The sequence below is a fragment of the Pinus tabuliformis genome, chromosome 7, assembly GCF_031772625.1.
Source record: "Pinus tabuliformis cultivar Carrire ecotype Pingquan chromosome 7, CPIR1, whole genome shotgun sequence".
Lineage (NCBI taxonomy): Eukaryota > Viridiplantae > Streptophyta > Pinopsida > Pinales > Pinaceae > Pinus > Pinus tabuliformis.
The window spans coordinates 1,174,948,486-1,174,969,379 of record NC_142293.1 but is presented as its reverse complement, the minus strand read 5'-3'; the positions used below and the strand labels follow the sequence as shown (position 1 = coordinate 1,174,969,379).

The 20,894-nt window shown below is 36.9% G+C and overlaps 1 pseudogene; it reads left to right on the top strand.

The window, feature by feature from the left end:
- Positions 1-4,000: 4,000 nt before the first annotated feature.
- On the top strand, positions 4,001-13,444 carry LOC149251637 (1-aminocyclopropane-1-carboxylate synthase 7-like; annotated as a pseudogene).
- The last annotated feature ends 7,450 nt before the right edge of the window (positions 13,445-20,894 follow it).

Here is a 20,894-nt window from a genome sequence, read left to right as displayed (position 1 = left end):
CAGTCCTACCACTCATATACATGAATTATGTAATAACACATTGAAATTTAACTCGTCAATTGACTTTTTTGTATCAAAACTAGGTCTGCCACATGGTAAACCCATCGCAACACAAGGAAATTCTAGGACCGAACATGTTACTATTTGTCGCATTGCAAAGGGTTGGGTCAGTGAGATCATGCCTTGACCTACAAAGACCTGAGGCCAAGGTAAGAGGCCTCGAGGGGCCAAGCATAACACCAAACCTGATTCTTTGGGTGGCCGACGAGGTCGGAAATCTATTGAACCTTTCACGAGTGAAGTGGCAACTACCTACCGAGAGGGAACTAATGAAGAAATTAGAACATTATTAGAGGAATGGGAGGGAAAAGTGAAGCAGGAGCGTGAAACGGATACAAAGTTAGAGGATTGGAAAGTCCTTGTCCAGGATCCTGGAAACACAAGAGGGAGAATCACAGAGATCAAACAGACCCTTTACTTGTACTGGCCGATGAAAAGCATGTTGGGAAAGGTGATGGAGAAGATCTCGGTAGGCATGACAGTCATAATTCAGTGAATGCCAAACTACAAGCACGAATTTCAGAAGGCACAATTTCAACTGCACAAATAAGACATATGCCTTGGTCGAATTGAGCAGCACGTGTCATGCATCTCAATTCAGAAGGAGTTGCCTCGAATGAATGCCAAAGGTCCAGCACCAAGTGGAATCAGCATGAGCTGAACAAGATGATTAACATGCCTACTTTATGATAGTTTTGTTTATATATTTGGCTAGGTTTTAAATTTGTCTATGCATTTACATGTGTATGCAGAACTCTAGAGTATGGAAGTGAGCAGGAAACTGAAACTTATATTGCTTGCATAGAGAGGCTTAACATTTTTGGCTACTCGATGGCACATAATGAGGATAGGTGGCCAAGACACTTGGTTTCCCACTCGGCAACATGAGTCCACCTAGCCAGTTCTATATGGTATAAGTTTGCTTTATATTAATGAAAAAAAATAGATCTACCAAACTTTAAAAGGGAAAAATGCCTATTTGTGTAGTTATAAACCTTTTTTAAGAAAGATTTCAAATAAAAATTCCTATTTTTCTAATTATAAACTTTTATATCATTTAAAATTTTCAAATCGGAAAAAAATTACTATAAAAGAGTATATTATTTAATTTTTTACTATAAAAGAGTATATCATTTAATTTTTTATTACTAACTTTTTTTATTAATAATAAAAAAAAAAATTTATAAAAATCGAAATCAAAATATTATGATAAATGTGTTTTTAATAAAAAAGATGCACCCCTAAATAAATCCTTATTAAATATTGAGAATAAAATAAAAAATAAAAAAAATCCAAATCAATATTATGATCAATGTTTTTTATAAAAAAGATGTACCCTAAATAATTTTTTATCAAATATTGAGAATAAAATAAAACTTTAAAAATAATATAAAATTGTCCCATCATACATTTTCCACCATTTACTTTATTCATTTGAAAATGTTTTACGACCTAACAAAAGTCGATCTTCACACCGTTCTAGATAACTCCAGCATTGACCATGGGAGTAAACTTCATCTTTTTCACTTGGAAGTGTCATGTACAGTGTCAACCTTGCAGCATTTGAGTTTTCATTTTTTATATTTTAAGGTTATACAATTCCCACGTACATGCACAAGTAACTGTACATGATAGTTTAACGGTTCGCCAGCTTAAAATGTCAACGAGATTAATGACGTTTAGTCGAAAGAATTCTTGACCGTTTAAATGTTCATTACATTACCTATTCAACAAGTCAATGGCTGTTGGCTTGCAGAATTCCTACTGGTGTAATTCCGCCACAGATCCTGGTGCGGTCGATTAATCCTATCGCACGAACTTTACTCCTGGTTGACCTATACTCATCCTGTAGCGTGGATGGAGCAAAATAACGCGTTATAATTGTTCAAAGGGCAGTTGATAAACTAAAATGACTCTACAACTCAATTAGAAGGGCAAGCTTTTCCTTTCGATAATTTTAAATAGTTATCAAGAAAAATGCTACATGTTAGTTCTGTTGAAACTTGAAAGCGTTTAAGGGAAATGGCTTCTTGGTGATCAGTGGAGTTCCTTTATATTTAATTAGTTTCTCATGTTTCATTTTCTGTGGATTCTTAATGTTATCGTGGGCCTCAAGCTTTGGCAATTTCTTTTGGAATCCTTTTATATTTAATTAGTTTCTCATCTGTCATTTTGAATGGAGTTGCTTAATGTTATTGGCGGCTCAAGATTTCGAAATTTTTAAGTTCAAAGCAGTGGACCTCGAAAGGCTTTTGCTTAATGTTATTGGCGGCTCAAGATTTCGAAATTTTTAAGTTCAAAGCAGTGGACCTCGAAAGGCTTTTACTTAATCACAGTTATATTAAGTTATTATATGGGATGCTGCTACCTGAAGCGGAAATAATTCGATACGCATACATCTATATTTATAAAGTTTTTAAGATGAAACCAAAAACAAATAGTCATGATCAAATTTTGACTTCACAAAGAACACAAATTTAAAATTCCAACTCTGGAGAGAGAAAATATCTTTTATAAAAGAAGTCAATGATGTTTGGCATGAAGAATTCTTATTGTTCTTCTGCCAACGATCCTGGCACCAGCTGCTTCACTCCTTGTTGATCTAAATTCATACCGTAGCTTGGATGGGGGAAGATATCACTTTATAATTGTCCAAATGTTAGAAGTCAAAAAGGAAAAACCTTTAATTTTGGATAATTTTATATTGTTATATAGAAAAATGTAAGTTTTTTTAAAAGAAAACGGGCTTCGGTAATAGTGGTTGGTTTTTTTGTTTTTGTATTTAAATTTCTCATTAACCGATGTTAGAATTATATTTATAATGTTAGAGTTATATATATAAAAAAATTTATATGGTTTTTTAGTGTAGATTTTTAATGTAATTGTAAGGTTAGAATTTAGAAGTTTTTTTTAGTGTAGTTTCTTTTAATGATATTGTAAGGTTGGAATTTAGAAAAAAAATTAATATTAAAATATTGGTGAATTTTAAGTAAAATAGTTTTTTTTTTTTTTCTTAATCACCATTACACCATTATTGTAGGTTAATCACAATTATTATTGTAGGTTAATCTCAATTATATTAGGTTATGTATGAATGCATATAACAAAAAAAATTTAAGAAAATTATTGGACACCTATATAAGAATTTTTATAGAAAATTATTTGACACCTATATTTATCTATAAAACTTCAACCCAAATGAAAAACAAATAACCATTATCAAACCTTAATTTCACAAGCTAAACAAATTTAAATGTCAACTTGGATAGATTTATAAAAGAAATCAATGATGTTTGGAATAAAGAATTCATATCGTTCTTTGGCCAGAGATCTCAGTGTGGCCTATTAAGAAGCAATTTATGGCCAATTAAGAAGCAATTTATGCAAATTGCAAATTTTCTAAAATATTTCAAAATCTGATTTTTAGGAAAGTCAATTGTTTCACTTTTTTCCTCCTGTTCTGATTCTGAGAATATTCTAGAAAATCTGAAAATTAGTAAAATCAACAATTCGACTTCTTCTGATGATGTGATTCTGAGCCTATTCCCAAAATCTGCCAGCAAATGAATTCAGCACTACTTTAGATATGAGAATTCTTCAAATCTTCACTAAGATAGAGAATTCTTCAAATCTCCACATCTTAGCGAAAACAATTCCAGTTTTTGGAATGATGTGGCCCGTACATAATGGAAAATAGGGAAGCAATATAATTGAAAACATAAACTATGTCATTCGATTTGAACATTTAATTCCAATAGTATTTTCAGAAGTTCTTATGTCATCATCGTTTCGTGCCATGTAGTGCCGATATTGGTGTAGGTTGGAGAAGTTATATAAAGCTAAGGTCTCCATATACACAAGCACGTCGATTGCTTCAACTTCTGCGTGTGTATCATTCGTTCAACCGTAGCACAGCAGATCAAGTAGATAGCATGCCAATATGGCGATATCGATGGACGGCCGAGCAATGCAGCAGCAACAAGACGCTACTAAAGGATTGCCTGTAAAAGTAGTGCGCCTTTCATCGTTGGCAACGTCTAAAGCCCATGGGGAAGACTCTCCATATTTTGGCCGCTGGAAGGAGTATGATGCTAATCCCTACCATCCGATAAACAACCGTTCGGGAATCATGCAAATGGGTTTGGTAGAGAGTATGTAGACAACATAACATATTTATTCATATTCTATCATTTTTCACACACATTTGTGCTGGAAAACAATTAAATGTGCTTCGAATTGCACGATATTACTTGAAGTTGTCATTCGACTTGCTGAAAAGCTGGCTACTTACGCATCCAACGGCATCGATTTGTGCCGACGAAGGTTTGTCGAGGTTTAAGGAAATCAATCTTCATCAAGATTACCATGGCTCTTTGTTGGGAATTTTTGATAATTCCAAATAAAAATGCACAGAGAAGAATGTTCTGTTTTTAAAACAGAGAAACAAAAATTGTTTTTGCTGAAGACAGAGTTTCAGCAACACACATAAAAAAACTTGTATCCATTAACAAGACTCTTGTTACAAAATTCTTCCTACACAAGAACGCTTCACTTCCAGAAAGAAATTTCACTCCGTCTCTCCAAAAAAAATAACACTGCTGAAACACTGCTGTGTCTGCACTGTTGTGCATTACAAAAAAATACTATATCTCCTCTGAAAAAAAAAATACTTTGTCTCCTCTGAAAAATAAACACGTAAAAAAAAAATTCATTGGCTTCTTCCATTCACACGCTGCGTATTACCCTTTTTCATTACATATTCAATAACAAAAACAAAACATATGATATTACATTTTACTTGTGCCGTAAAAAAGTGAATAAAAAAAACAATAAAATTTTAAATTTCACCTACATTTACCAATCGTATTAAGTTTCATTAACTTCACTGATCCAATTGGTCATACGTCTGCCACCAATATCTTCTGTGCATCAAGATTGTACAGTCTAGTCAACTGAGGTCTGTACGAATAGATGGGAATAGATGGGATTCTGTAGGAATCTTGTTTCCTCCCTTCCGTTCCAAGCATGGAGATCAGTGCATCCATTGAAAGCCTGCCAATCCAATCGGATGGTTGATGGCAAATCGCACAGCCCTTTCTTGCTGAACTTTATGCGACGGGGAAAACTTGTTTTGCAAAACCACTCAGGCACGTGGTAGCTGATTAGTGTGACCGCTGCCTTCAGAGAATTACCGCTGTTCAGCATAAAGAGGTGCGGGGGACTTTGGTGGTTTTCAAAAAATGACGATGCAATTTGAAATTAACATTTCAACACTCCCATTTAATTTGAGCTGCTATGTTATGAGTCATACGCAAACATTTCCTCAAAAACTCAAAACTTTTCTCCCCCAATGGTTTGGTCACAATATCTACAACCCGCTCCTAAGTTCTGCAGTGTTGTCAAACAATTTCACCATTGTTTACCAATTCCCTCATGTAATGAAACCTTATGTCAATGTGTTTCGTTCTCTTATGAAATATAGAATTCTTGGATAATGCAATAGCTGAGCTATTGTCATAAAAAATCACAGTTCCTTTTGCTTGCTCTTGACATAAACTCCATAACATCATTTTCATCCAAATTGCTTGACACACCACTGTTGTAGTTGCCACATATTCTGCCTCTGCTGTAGACAATGCTACAATAGACTGTTTTTTAGAAGCCCATGAAATGGCTTGTGAACCCATGTGAAAAACATAACCGGAAGTGCTTTTCCGATCATGTGCACTTCCAGCCCAATCACTATTAGTGTATCCAATTAAATCTGAACATTCTGAAGCAGTATATAAAATGCCAAATCTTTTAGTACCTTTAACATACCTCAGAATCTGTTTTTCTCCCTCCCAATGTGCTTCTTTTGGCCTCTCCATGAATATGGAAATCAAACTAACAGCATGCATTATATCCAATCTAGTTGTAGTAAAAAAGATGAGGCTGCCAACTATGCTCTTGTACAAACTAGGATCAAATTCCTTGATGTTGTCCTCTTTGTTGAGTTTTAGTCCCATCACTGTGGGAGTGATCGCTACTTTGCTCTCGTGCATATTAAATCTTTCCAACACTTCATTAACATATTTCGCTTGTGAGATCAAAATCCCATTTCCATTTTGTTCTACTTCTATTCCTAAGAAGTATCTCAGCAAACCCATGTTAGTCATTTCAAATTCTTCTTTCATAACTGTCTTGAAATTTTCAATAAGGTAATCATCATTACTTGTTAAAATAACCTCATCAACATATAACACAAAAATTAGTATTTTACCATCATTTTCTTTGATGTAGAGGGTGGGTTCTCCCTCACACTTTTCAAATCCATTTTCCAGTAGATAGGAATCTATCCTACTGTACCATGCTCTTGGTGCTTTCTTCAGCCCTTAAAGAGTTTTCTTCAATCTGCACACTTTGTGCCCTTGGCCTTTCTTTCCATAGCCTAGAGGTTGTTCCATGTAAACCTCTCCCATTAACAGTCCATTTAGGAGTGCTGACTTCACGTCCATTTGGTAAACTTTCCACTTGTTTTCTGCTGCTATGGACAACACTGCTCTCACGGTTTCCATTCTAGCAACCGGTGCGAAAGTTTCCTCATAGTCTCTCCCATACTACTGCTTATATCCTTTGACAATCAATCTTGCCTTGTGTCTTTTTATTTTTCCTTTAGCATTACTCTTGGTCTTGTAGACCCATTTAACTCCAATGACTTCTTTTCCTTTTGGTAGTTCAACTAAATCCCATGACTTGTTTCTTTCTATGGCATCGATCTCCTCATCCATAGCTTCTATCCATTTCCTATCCTTAATTGCTTCTTCGAAATGAACAGGGTCATCAACATGACAATATAAAGCAAACAAAGATTTCGTACCTTCATTTGTTGCTTCTTGTTCATAAATGTCACTTAAATTTCTGAACTTCTTACCTCTTTCATTTGGTATACAAGTGCTTGAAGAAGCACTTGAATTTCCTCCTTGTGGTGTGCTTGAAGAAGCACTTTCATTTCTCCTCAAGGGTGTCTCTTGCTGCCCTTGTGTTGGTGCTGCTATTTGGGGATGTATTTCAGTCATCTCCTCATCATCTTCATTATGAGACAGAGTTTTTAACATTCACTGTCTTCTCTATGCTTCCATCACAAGCTTCCTTCTCAATGAAATGAACATCTCTACTCACAATAAGCTTCTTGGTGGATGTGTTATATAACCTATAAGCTTTGGATTCCTCACTTTATCCAATGAAAATACATTTCTCTCATTTGTTGTCCAATTTCTTCCTTAGTTGATCTGGAATGTGTGCATAAGCCACACATCCAAAACTTTCATGTGGGCGACTCCTTGCTTTGTCCCACTCCATGCTTCTTCCGGCACTCTGTTCATGACTGCTTTTGTAGGGCATCTATTCAAAATGTACGATGCACAGTGTACAGCTTCTGCCCAATAATAATTTGTCAAATGCTTTGCCTTTAACATACTCCTCGCCATATCCATGATTGTCCTATTCTTCCTTTCGGCAACCCCATTTTGCTGCGGAGTGTACATAGTGGTAAACTACTTATGAATTCCATTTTCTCTACAAAAACATAGAAATTATTTGGAGATATACTCACCTCCTCTATCAGTTCTTAGAACTTTGATATGCAACCTCTTTGGTTTTCTACAAGTGCTTTGAAATTGCAAAATCTTTCAAACACTTCACTTTTGTTCTTCAGGAAATAAACCCAAGCTTTTTTAGTAAAATCATCAATAAATGTTAGCATATAGTGGCTGCTTGCAAGTGATAGAGTTTTCATCGGTCCACATAAATCTGAGTGGACAATCTCTAAGGGTGATTTTGTCCTTATGCTTTTCCCAGATGGAAAACTTTCTCTGTGTTGTTTCCCCAAGATACAACCTTCACAAAGGTTGTCTGGTTTCTCTATCAATGGTAATCCTCTTACCATTCCTTTTCTATTCAACAAGTTAAGACCTCCAAAGTTGAGATGTCCAAATCTCAAGTGCCACAACCAATTTTCATCTTTTGGTTCGCTTTTGAAAGCTTCTTGTGTCACTGCTGCTATTTCTTCTCCATTTTTTAAATCTGCTTTCATTCTGAGAGGGAACATTTTGTTCCTTATCATCTTCACTTCAGTAATACATTGTCTGCTGGGTGTTTTATCCATGATGGTGCATACGTCATTCACAAAGAAAACATTGTACCCCTTTTGAATAAGCTGTCTAATACTTATGAGGTTACATTTCATTCCAGGAACATAATAAACATCTGCTATGGTTTTCTTTTCACATTTCTTTGTTAAGACATTTACTTCTCCTTTTCCCATAACAAAAAATTTACTATCAGTCCCTAGTGTGACTTGTGACTTCACACTGTGATCTAACATAGAAAACAAGGCTATGTTTCATGTCATATGGTTACTGCAACGGGATTCTAGAAACTATACATCTTCACTCTTTTCTTCAGTCATATTACAGGCTAAAAACAAATTATCTTCGCTAATATTTTCTCTAGTGAAATTTGCACTAGTTCTATTACTCATATCATGCTGATTCTTCCTACATTCATTTGCATAATGCCCATATTTTTTATAATAGTGACATTGGACATTGGATTTATCATACCTTTGTCCTTGAGTATGATGTTTTCCACTTTGTTGGTTGCTGCCTTGGCCTTGGTTCTGATTTGGATTGTTGCCTCTTCCTTGAGAATTTGCTAGACTGTTTCTTCCACCTCTGTTTTGGCATCTGCCTCTTCCTCTCTTGTTTCCTTTGCCTTGATCTCTTCCTCTTCCAAAGAACATCTGGGTCTTAAAGGCATTCTCTAGAGATGAGTTTTCATTTCTATTCAATCTTTTCTCATGTGTTATCAGTGATGCATGTTGTTCATTAACTGAGAAGTTTGTGAGATCCTGTCTCTTCTATGGTAGTGACAATCACATCAAACCTTGAGGGTAGGATCCTCAATAGTTTCTCCACAATCCTCCTTTCTTCAAGAATCTCTCCATGAGACCTTATCTGTGTGACCAAACCAATCACATGTGTGAAGAATGAGTCAATATTATCTGACTCCTTCATGTAGAGACTCTCAAAATCTCTCCTCAGCAACTGTAGTTTTGTTGTCTTCACTTTCTCTATGCCTTGATAGGCTATCTTGAGAGTTTTACATGCTTCTTTGGATGTCTTGGCTGCTGCTATTCTTGGAAACACACTCTCATGCACTGCTTGATACAAAAAGTAGAGGGCTTTAGAATTCTTTTTCTTATAGCTCTTCAACAGAGCTTTTTCTGCCTGAGTTAAATTATTAAACTCATTTTCATCTGCTGGTTCTTCAAATCCATCCTCAACAAATTCCCATAAGTTTTGGGAAGCAAGCAAAGCTCTCATAGTTATTGCCCAATAGTTATAGTTTTTCCCATTAAAGTGTGGGAGATGAGTATTACAGATACCCATGCTAGTGTTGGCTCCAACCATTCTTGCACTCTTCAAAATACTTGACTGTGTATTTAAAAGAACTGATTGTCTTCAACAGTAACACAAAAACTAACTTGAGAAATATCTTGGTTTCTTTCTTGACTGAGTCTTCACTCTGCTGGAGAAGCTGCTGCAGCAATAAATCTTTCCTTCAGCTTCTTTGACACATTCAAAGAGCCTAGACAAGTTCCGATACCATGTTGGGAATTTCTAATAATTCCAAACAAAAATGAATAGAGAATAATGCTCTGTTTTTAATACAGAGGAACAAAAATTGTTTTTGCTGAAGATAGAATTTCAGCAACACACATAAAAAAACTTGTATTCATTAACAAGACTGTTGTTACAAAATTCTTCCTCCATCCAAGGGATTACACAAGAACACTTCAGTTCTAGAAAGAAATTTCACTCTGTCTCTCCAAAACAAAATAACACTACTGAAACACTGTTGTGTCTGCACTGTTGTGTATTAAAAAAAAAATACTCTGTCTCCTCTGAAAAATAAACACACTATTGTGTAAAAAAAATAATTCATTCGCTTCTTACATTCGCACACTGCGTATTACCCTTTTTCTTTACATATTCAATAACAAAAACAAAACATATGATATTACATGTTACTTGTGCCACAAAAAAGTGAATAAAAAAAACAATAAAATTTAAAATTTCACCTACATTTACCAACTGTATTAAGTTTCATTAACTTCACTGATCCAATTGGTCCTACATCTGCCACCAATATCTTCCATGCGTCAAGATTGTACAGTCTAGTCAACTGAGGTCTGTAAGAATGGATGGGACTCTGTACGAATCTTGTTTCCTCCCTTCCGTTCCAAGCATGGAGATCAGTGCATACATTGGAAGCCTGCCAATCCAATCGGATGGTTTACGGCGAATCGCAAGGCCCTTTCTTGCCGAACTTTATGCGCCAGGGAAAACTTGTTTTGAAAAACCACTCAGGCACGTGGCAGCTAATTAGTGTGATCGCTGCCTTTGGAGAATTACTGTTGTTCAGCAAAAAGTGGTGCGGGGAACTTTGGTGGTTTTCAAAAAATGACGCTGCAGTTTGAAATTAACATTTCAACACCTTCCTGATTGTTGAAAGGTTGAAAACTGTAACATACAAAATTGACGTGTTCTCTAAGAACTTGAATATTGTATACCAAAAGATGTACTTCCACTTTATTTAAGTGTCTTTGGATGTGATTAAATATTACTGAAAATGTTGAATGGTTGACGCAGGGAATTTCCATGTTTATGGAAGAAGTTAGAGGAAGAAAAGCGAAGTTTGAAAGAGATAGAATTGTTCTCACTGCAGGAGAAACTGCAGCCCATGAGCTGCTGACATTCTGTCTGGCTGATCCTGGTGAAACCTTTCTAGTACCAACGCCATACTACCCGAGGTAAACTCATTTCCATTACTGTCAATGAATACTGATTTGCGTGAAGTAATCGACGTTAACTTCCTCATATCGCTTGTAGGATAGATAGCCATCCTTTAAATACTTTGAAATACTGGGGATAGATCCTTATCTAGAAGGTTGATTTGTAAAATATTTGACAATACCAGAAAGACGAGTGGAGTGATTTTTTTGACCTCACTCTGGTCTTTCCAATTCTGAAGCATCAGTTAGTAGACTGTATAAAAAGGTGGTAGGTCGGCTGTTAAGGAATGAAACTAACTTTCTGACTACTCTAAACTCTACTGAATTGAGGATTTCATAAATATTCCAGAGTGGATGGGACCACCCAGAGCGAGGTGAATTAAAGTCAATTTTTTTATTCCAGAATTGATGGGACTGCCGAGATTGAGGTCAATTGTAATAATTTTCTCCCCTTAGTCGTATCCACTGAACTTAACTAAATTACAGATAACGTAACTAAACTAAATTGTGAATTTTAAAAATATTTTGAAATATAACTTGAGCTAATTCTAAATTCCCAAACATTTTATAAATACTAATAACTACCAATAACTGTTACCACGAAATAAGGTTCCTTCCTTCGAAAAAATCACTGGAGTATTCACCGAAAATCTATATGTGCTAGAATTTGATGATATGGAATAGGTTTGTTAATTAAATATTTCAATCCATAATTACCAAATTCGATCTTACCGGCGAAAAAAATCTGAAAATCCGGTTATTCGATTGGCTTAGAGGTTTGATACGAAAGTTCGAAATTAATCACCGACCAATCCATGGATTCACAATAAAATTAATTCCTAAGGTCCATGATATGGCATATGCTACCCATTACATGAGTTGAATTTTTATACAATGAAATTTTTATTGGAAATTTAAATAAGCAATAAATTGTAATATTAATATTTTCTATTATAAAATAAATTTTTATTATATAAATACATAATTAAAATTAATAGACGTTAATTTTAGTAGTTATAAAATAAAATATAATTTAGTTTGATAAATAGGTAATAGTAATTGAAGATATAAATGTATATTTTAAGAAAAATGTTTATACACATTTAATATTGATCACATTTTAAACATAAATTTGGGTGGTAATCTCGAATCATTGTAATATGGAATTTGTATCAAGTTCAGTGGGAGTTGTATAAGCTATGGTATAGTTTGTTATAGGGATGAATACAGAAATCCTCATAATCTATAATTTGCCATTTTGATATAAAATTATGTCAAAGCTACACAGTTTGTTCATGTATATAATTTTATTTGCAAAAATTATTATTGAAAACCATTTTGAAGAAGTTGACGAGGTTTTTAATATTATATTATTTTATTGAAAAAAATTTAAATGTTGAAAAATATAATATATTTTAGTATTCTGAAGATATACAGTCTCCAATTTTTCCCATTTCTTAATTCAAACTATTATTGAAATCCAAATTCAAATTTGGTAATTATATTTTAATCTAATCACATAATTAACTTCTGCTTCATAAATGAAGCTGGAACTAAATGAGTATGACTCTTTTGTGACTGCAGTTTTGATGGAGATCTGAGATGGGGCATATGTGTAGAGATGATACCCGTACACTGTTGCAGTTATGATAATTTTCAGATAACTATACCTGCACTTGAAGGAGCCTATCAGATAGCCAGGGCTCGAAATATACAAGTGAAGGGTCTTTTAATAACAAATCCTTCAAATCCATTAGGAACAACCATCAATGCTATCACTCTAAGAAATCTTCTTGGTTTTGTGTCTAAGAAGAACATTAATCTTGTCTGTGACGAGATCTATCGGGGATCAATCTTTTCATCTCCAAAGAATTTCACAAGCATTGCAGAGATTTTTGCCACCAATAAAAGTTATCAGAGTGAGTGTGTTCATATTCTTTACGGTCTGTCGAAAGACCTAGGACTACCGGGCTTCTGAGTCGGAGTCATTTACTCTTATAATGATACAGTCGTTACCGCTACACGCAGAATGTCCAGCTTCTCATTGATTTCTTCATAGACTCAATACTCGGTTGCTTCAATGCTATCTGACATGGAATTTGTAAGAAAATATCTAGCAGAGAGTAGTAAGAGCTTACAAAAAATAGGTGAAATGTTCGTCTTTCGACTACGTGTTGCTGGCATCAATTGCCTGAATAGCTACACGGGTTTTCTCTACTGGGTGGATCTAAGACATCTGCTGCAATCCCGTAACCAAGAAGGGGAGATTAGACCGTGGGAGATATCTTAAAAGTGATTAGCTTGAATGTTTCTCTCGGTTCTTCTTGCCAGTGTAGTGAACCTGGGTGGTTTAGGTTCTGCTTTGCCAATATGACCGATCATATAGTGAAAGAGTCACTCAATCGAATTCAGCGCTTTATGGAGAGAAGGAAATCGATTCAGCTCTATGATGATGGTAGTGCACATGGAAAGAATATACATGAAGCTAACGAGAATTTCAACTTCACTGAAAACATTCCATTGTTGACGATAATGATGGTTCGATGACATCAATGAATGTCCATTCAAGTGGTTGTTTGGTTGGGAAGAAGCAACCAGATGGGAGGTCCCACAACCAAACTTAAACGGTTGGGGTGTATTACTTCATTGAAATAACTGTTCAACGTAGGGTAGGCTAAACACCTCTTGATTTTACTGTTCAAGGTAGGGAAGGCTAAACACTTGATTTTACTATTCTGGAATAACAAGACGACTCACCTTATAGACTTGAGTGATTGGTTCATGACATGATTATAATTTATATGTTCATGGCATTGCTTACATTCTTTTATATGTCGTACAAAGCTATTTTATTATTCATATATTGTAAATGAAATGTTTTTTATTAAACATTCTTTATATATTATAAGAGAGATGTATTATAAAAAATATCTCCAATCCCGGATGATTGAAAGTATGGTAGGATTTTTCTCTGTGCATCTTAATTCATGTGAAAAAGTTGAATAAATACGTCTTCAAAACCAATTGTGTCTATACCCAATGCAATGGACATGTTTATTTGTAGGTTTTGATAGCTTAATAATGATTCTATAATGCGGAATAAACACTTAAAAATAATCGAAAACTTCAATGCCCAAGAAAACATACCTCCAGCCATTGATACTTGGTCACAATCTGTCACTATTTCTCCCTCCCGTTTTGGCGCTCGGTACACCTTCAACCTCAAAAAAACACACACAACTACAAGAAATGTGTCTTCCCAAGTTTCGAACTCGAATCTTTCAATGCACAACCACTAGTATGTATGGATTTATGGCTCATACAAATAGACAATGGTAGCAATGGAGTGGACATGGGAGAAATGTACCAAAATGCCATGCCAGAATGAATTTTTAATATGATGAGGCTATTCACCCTTTATAAACTTCGATCCCACGACCTCTTGAAAACTTTACCGACTAAAATATGAGGCCTTCGTCATTGAGTGGTTTGGAAATTATATACTCCAAAACTGCATACCCCGATTTTCTCAAACACCAATGAGATTAATGAAAACATATACATCAATCAATTCTAGAAACTACCCATCGATCTCAGCCGCCTTCAAAATTACAAAAATTTCACCCAAAAACTCTCAACTAGATGCCACTTCCAAGCTCTGCTCACTCTAACTTGATGGTGTAAAGCTGAAGGGGGTTGAGTTACTGAGCTTGGGGACCAAACAGAAGTATATATAGCCAAGCTTCCATCAAGCATTAGTTGGCTATGTGTCAAGTGTTCCACAGATCATGGTAGAAAACAGCAGAGGGAGTAATGGACCACTCCAGAAGCTCCCCACGAGAAATTAATTAAGTCCAGCCGATTTCTGTAATTTTAGGAAATGACTGTAGTTGGTTTCCCAAATTGAAGGAAATGACTTGTAGTTTGTTTCCGAATTATCGGTGGCAGTTGGGGAAATGTAAAGGGAGCTTAACATTCTCCCACTTGCTCCATACTTCCAATCTTAATGTCTCATCTTAAAATCCATTGATAAACTCTATTAAGTAATATATACATGAATCATGGTGATAAGTCCTCTAATGACGAGTATTATCTTCCATGTATACTATGTATTTATTTCTATTACAATTTATGTGGCAACAATTTCTTAATGAATAAACCCTATGTTTATTCTTGGTCCTACACAGATGAATTTTCTCAAATCAAATTAAGGTGCACATAAATATGAGAAATACATCACAATAATTAAGAATTTCATTAAAATAACATTGTCCATACAATGAGAAACTACATAATGGAACCAAGTCCCATATTCACTACATGATCCTTGAATTTCAACAGTGGCATGCCCTTAGTCAAAGGATCAACAATCATCAATTCGGTGCTAACATGCTCAATGACCACTTTCTTTTGTTTAACACGTTCCATTATAGCTAAATACTTAACGTCGATGTGTTTGTCTCAATTTCCACTTTTGTTGTTTTTAGCCATAAAAACAGCAACTGAATTGTCGCAATACATTCTCAATGGCTTAGAGATAGAATCCATAATTCTAAACCCAGAAATGAAACTCTTAAGCCATATACCATGTAAAGTATCCTCAAAACAGGAGATGATGTCAGCTTCCATAGTGGAAGTGACAATCAAGGTCTACGTGTCACTCCTCCATGATACAGCTCCACCGGCCATCATAAAAATGTATCCTGATGTTGATTTGCGTGAATCAACACATCTAGCAAAGTCAGAATCTGAGCAGCCAATTACTTCCAAATTTTCCATCCGTCTATACATAAGTATGTAGCTTTTGGTTCCTTGAAGGTACATCATTACTTTCTTTGCAGCTCACGAGTGGTCTATACCTGGATCACTCTGATATCGTCCCAAAATTCCCACAAAAATTGCAATGTCAGGTCTTGTGCAAACCTGAGCATACATTAGTCTTCCGACAGTAGAAGCATATGGAATTTTCTTCATTTGTTCCCTTTCAAAGTTGTTCTTCGGGCATTGGTTCAAATTGAACCTATCACCCTTTAGAATGGGAGCTACACTTGGTGAACAATTCTTCATCTGAAATGTCTCTAAAATTTTATTAATATAGGTTTCCTGAGACAGACCCAACATGCCTCGAAATTTGTCTCTATGGATCTTCATGCCAATGATATACGATGCCTCACCCATATCCTTAATATCGAAATTTTTAGAGAGGAATTATTTCACCTCATGCAGTAAACCCTTATCATTGGTTGCTAGCAAAATGTCATCCACATATAAAACAAGAAAACATATTTTACTCCCATTGACTTTCAAGTATATACATTGATCCATAATGTTTTCTACAAAACCGAAGGAAGAAATTACATTATGGAATTTCAAATACCATTGGCGGGATGCTTGTTTTAAACCGTATAAGGATTTCTTTAGCTTGCAAACCAATTGCTCACCATCACTAGAGAGGAATCGTTCAGGCTGTTTCATGTAAACCTCCTCCTCTAGATCTCCATTGAGAAATGTTGTTTTCACATCCATTTGTTGCAAATCCAAGTCAAAATGGGCTACTAATGCCATAATAATGCACAAGGAATCTTTCTTGGATACAAGAGAAAAAGTCTTCGTGTAGTCGATTCCTTCTTTCTGAGTGAATCCCTTAGCAACAAGTCTTGCCTTGTATCTCTCAACGTTGCCCAATGAGTATTTCTTTGTATTAAAGACCCATTTACATCCAATGGTTTTTCACAATTAGGCAACTCAACAAGATTCCAGACTTCATTACTCTTTATAGAATTCACCTCTTCCTTCATGGCATTGTACCATAATTCTAATTCTTTGCAACTCATGGCTTGTGAAAAGGACTCGGGATAATTTTCGGCTCTAATGTTGTAGTCAGATTCTTGCAGATACACAACATAATCATCAGGAATTGCTGATCTCTTTGATCTAGTAGATCTTCTTAATGTTGTACCATCATCTTCCTGAGAAGTATGTGGTTCAACTCGTTGTTCAAAAGTTCTTGGTAACTCTTGAACTACCTGATCTCCTGGAATGTCGTCAGCAGCTTGTGGAACTTCAAAAATTGGTTGTTCAACACCAGTTTGTACTTGAGGCGTGCTTGTTATAGACATTTTTGTGCCTTACAGCATAGAGCATGAAATGTCAATAATCTAAGGGATCCAAAGTCCCTAAACAAGTTGTTCTTACCCTTAGAGGAACAAGGTCAGCAAACCACAGCACTGCAAATCAGTTCTCCACTGAAAAACACTCAAAAACAGGTCAGTTTTGGATCATTGCAACTGCTCCACTAGGCATCTGCGCTGCATAGCAGGTACAACAAAGGCTACCTGCGTTGCATAGCAAGTAGAACAAAGGCTACCTGCGTTGGGCGTCCTTGGACATGTGGAGGAATCTTTTTCTCAAAGTGCTAGTGCCCAGGAAGCTTCTAAAAAGACACTTGATGATAAGATTCGCCTAATGATGAGTTAAGAGCTTCTAAAACTCCAAGTGGAAGACAGAAACTCCGAGTGAAGAACTGAAGAACAACTGGAGTTGAAGAGGACAACAAGTCACACATCAAGCTGACTTATCTTCACTCCAAAACTCTATATAAGGATCTCATCCCATGGGATCTGAGGCCGGAATTTTGTGCAAAGAATTGCTGTTGGTTTACAGTTGAGAGTATTGGGTGATTGCTTGAGGGAGGTGAAGAAGAGATTTCTCTCCGTCGAGAAGGTGATGCTGGATTGGACCTCTCATGGTTGTATCACCGCCTGAACCTTACTTCCATATATTAATAAAGCATTTGAGGTTCTTCTATTCGCATGTGTTTCAATGGTGTGTTGTCTTACTTGCGTCTTTGATTTATGCTAATCCTTGAATCGATTATGAATGCATGCCTCTTGTAGTTTCATTTTCTTGTCTTATTTGCAGGATCTCGTGTAGCTGGGCCCGTGAAAAGACTTGGAGCTGGGAGCAAGCGGCAATCAAAGGAGATTGGATCGACCATTTGCGCAAGACATCGGTAAGTGGATCTCTTCCTTTTATCTCTTGCATGTCATAAAGAAGAAACTTTAGATAGCTTTGCTTTCAAATGTTGCTAAGGAACTGTCACCCTTAGAGTGGGTTAGGGTCATTCCGAGTTGGATACTTTCCCCCACAACAGACTGGCGACTCCACTGGGGATCGTGTCTTGTTGGTAGCTTGTGTTTCTTGCTATTCATTTCTTAAACAAAAGAGTACCGAATCGAACTGCATGCGAGTCCATCGAATGCAAAGTAGAGGGCAACTGCTCTAGCCCAGTGCTGGGCCTGTTTATGATTTGAAGAGCAAATCCACAAGGACTCTTTTTAGCTCTTTGTGATAGTGTTCATCTTCCCTTAATCATCCTCTAGTGTATACTTGACTGACAGCCTCTGATTTGGCCAAAAACCGCTCATTTTTTAGCAAACTGTGACCCGGAATCTGAGAGAGACGTGACTTGTCTCATCAGTGCAGCTGCCACAAAGGCTACCTGCACTGCAACGTAGGTCCCGAAGGGGCTACCTGCGCTGCATCTCAGATTCACAGTGCAGCACCTGCGCTGATCCAGTTTTTCCTTGTGCAGCTGAGATTCCCCACTGTCTGTTGCCCAGTTTCCAGTATTGTTTTTGCAGCCTGTTGTCAACCTGTATACCCAGCTGAAACCACTTCTCTTTGCCTTCATTCTGCCTCAGTTGTATGAAGAAACCGTGATTGTTCTTATTGTATTTCTTGCTGTCATTCACAGTTTCCCATAGCGAAAGTGAACTAGTCTTGCTATGACCTCTTGAATCTAGACCTGTGAGAAAGTGTCGTTGTGATTCTAAGAGTTAGTTTATTGTTGTTCATAGCTGCTTGAGCATTTGCTTTCGTTATATGGTTCGAATTTCAGTATTTCTTGTGTTGAAACGAGTGAATCTTAAGGTGTTCTTTTGATTATTGGACAAAAACTTGTTTTCTTTCGCTTGAAATTGAATTCGAAATTATACAACAGCTTTCTTTTTGTAATACATCAACATTAAGGAAGAAGAAAAGAAATACTTGCATTGTGCATGTGCATTTTGATAGTTTGCATGTCGATTTAGGAAAAGTGCATCAGTGTGTGCTCTATGATCTGTTTGAAAAGATGATGTCTTTCTTTTCCTTCAGTAGTTAAGGTTTTCATAAGTTGAAAGAATTGAAAAAGCTTGCTTATCATTCTTAGACTGCATTTAGGAGTTGTCTCATACATCACGTGGTGATCCATAAAGGCAAACTGCTAAGCAAGATCAACCTAAAAAGAACTGAATTTATCTAACAACTCTTTGAAACATAACGAAACACAGTAGAGGTCTAGGTAGAGACGTGCACCGGCGTCGTTAAACATAGTGACTGTCGATCTCTACGAAGGTGGGTGATTCCTCCTGAGGGACGATAGCACTAATACGGACTTGTGCCCCGCGTACCATCGCGTATATTGGGGGACCCCTATAGGAACAAAGCCTTTATCCATAGGAAGCCGTGTCGGCCGTCCTACTGATCGCGATGCAGTGAACACAGCATTCACGAAGATCGACCACTCGTACCGTAAAACGTATTATGTGGTTTCGCGAAAGGTTTGGCACACCCTTGCCTAGAACTCCAGAGTAGTTTCTTTTGGCCTTTTTCAAACTCTATAACTGAAAAAGTCCATCCGAGCATTTGTCACTTCGGGCTCGTTAATACATCGAAGGAGACTAGAGTCATCTTTAGCTTTTTCTCGACTCTTAAAACATGAAAAAGCAAGTTGTGTCTTAAAAGCGTCTAAAATTAATTCAATTCGAAAACACATTTTACCCTATGCATTGTTGGTTGATCAAGTAATCCGCAATCGTGGAAGAAAGTCAATCGATGAACCGTCGTTCGCGGAGGAACACAAGACAAACGTCTTTGTCCCCGGAATCGAAAACAACCCGGGCAAAGCGACCTCGTTCAACTGGTTCCAAATCTCCTGTCAAAGTTAGAACAAGTGTTCCAATGACATCTGAGGTTCCAGTTACTCCAAACATTTTTGGAAACCCTGCCCCTATTGAAGAAGTTCAACAGCCCCAGAAGGACAGTAACACTGATCCTAGTCTGAAAGCAAATACTTGTGTTACTGAATCAGGTCCATCAGTGATCGGTTCAGAGAGTCTTGCTCCTCAAACAACTGTCGCTGTTGAAACAACCCCTTCTTCGGCACCAGAGATATTCTACGGACCTGACGGTCTTCCTCTTCCACCCGGTCTGATCGCAATAGAAGAGATTGTAGAAGATCCGCAAGCAACTACTCCAACACATCTTGGAGCAGGGATCACTCTACTTCCTACTGCATCAGGAGCTAGCCTATCACCCAGAGAAGTTCCTGAAGAATCACTAGGCAATCTACTGGGTAGACTCAAAATGTCTGAACAACCGTCAACATCTAGGACTGTGCCAAATGACACAGCGACAGCAGAACTCCCTACAGTCATTCCGACAATGTTCGCTGGCACACCATCTGTCCCTAACTCTCAACAGCTTGCGGGGGTCCCTTCGAGGGCCATGACGACAGTATGGTCTGTTCCTGTTTGTTCTCCCGGGATAATACCCGGTAACTCCTATGTTGGAACTCAACAAATCGATCCTTTCGGGAATCCATTTGGGCAATCCGGTCCTCGAGGTGTAATAAATCCTCTCGGTTCCGGACCACCACCGTATGGGGGGCAATATGCCTTTTCATTACCCCCTCCGGGAGGTTACCCATACGGGAGTTCACAACCATATTCAGGTTATACTGGAATAACTACAAGTGGTTGGATACCTATGCTACCCCAGCAACCAAGAGTTGTGTATTCTATGCAACAAAAAATGCCTGTGACGAACATCCCGACGACACCAGCAGTTGTGACTGTGTCGCAAGTTCAAATGATACCTGTTGCATGTCAACCTCAGTTTTCTCAGGTTGTAATGCAACAACCCTTTGACCCTGTAACCCAACCACAATCGCCGA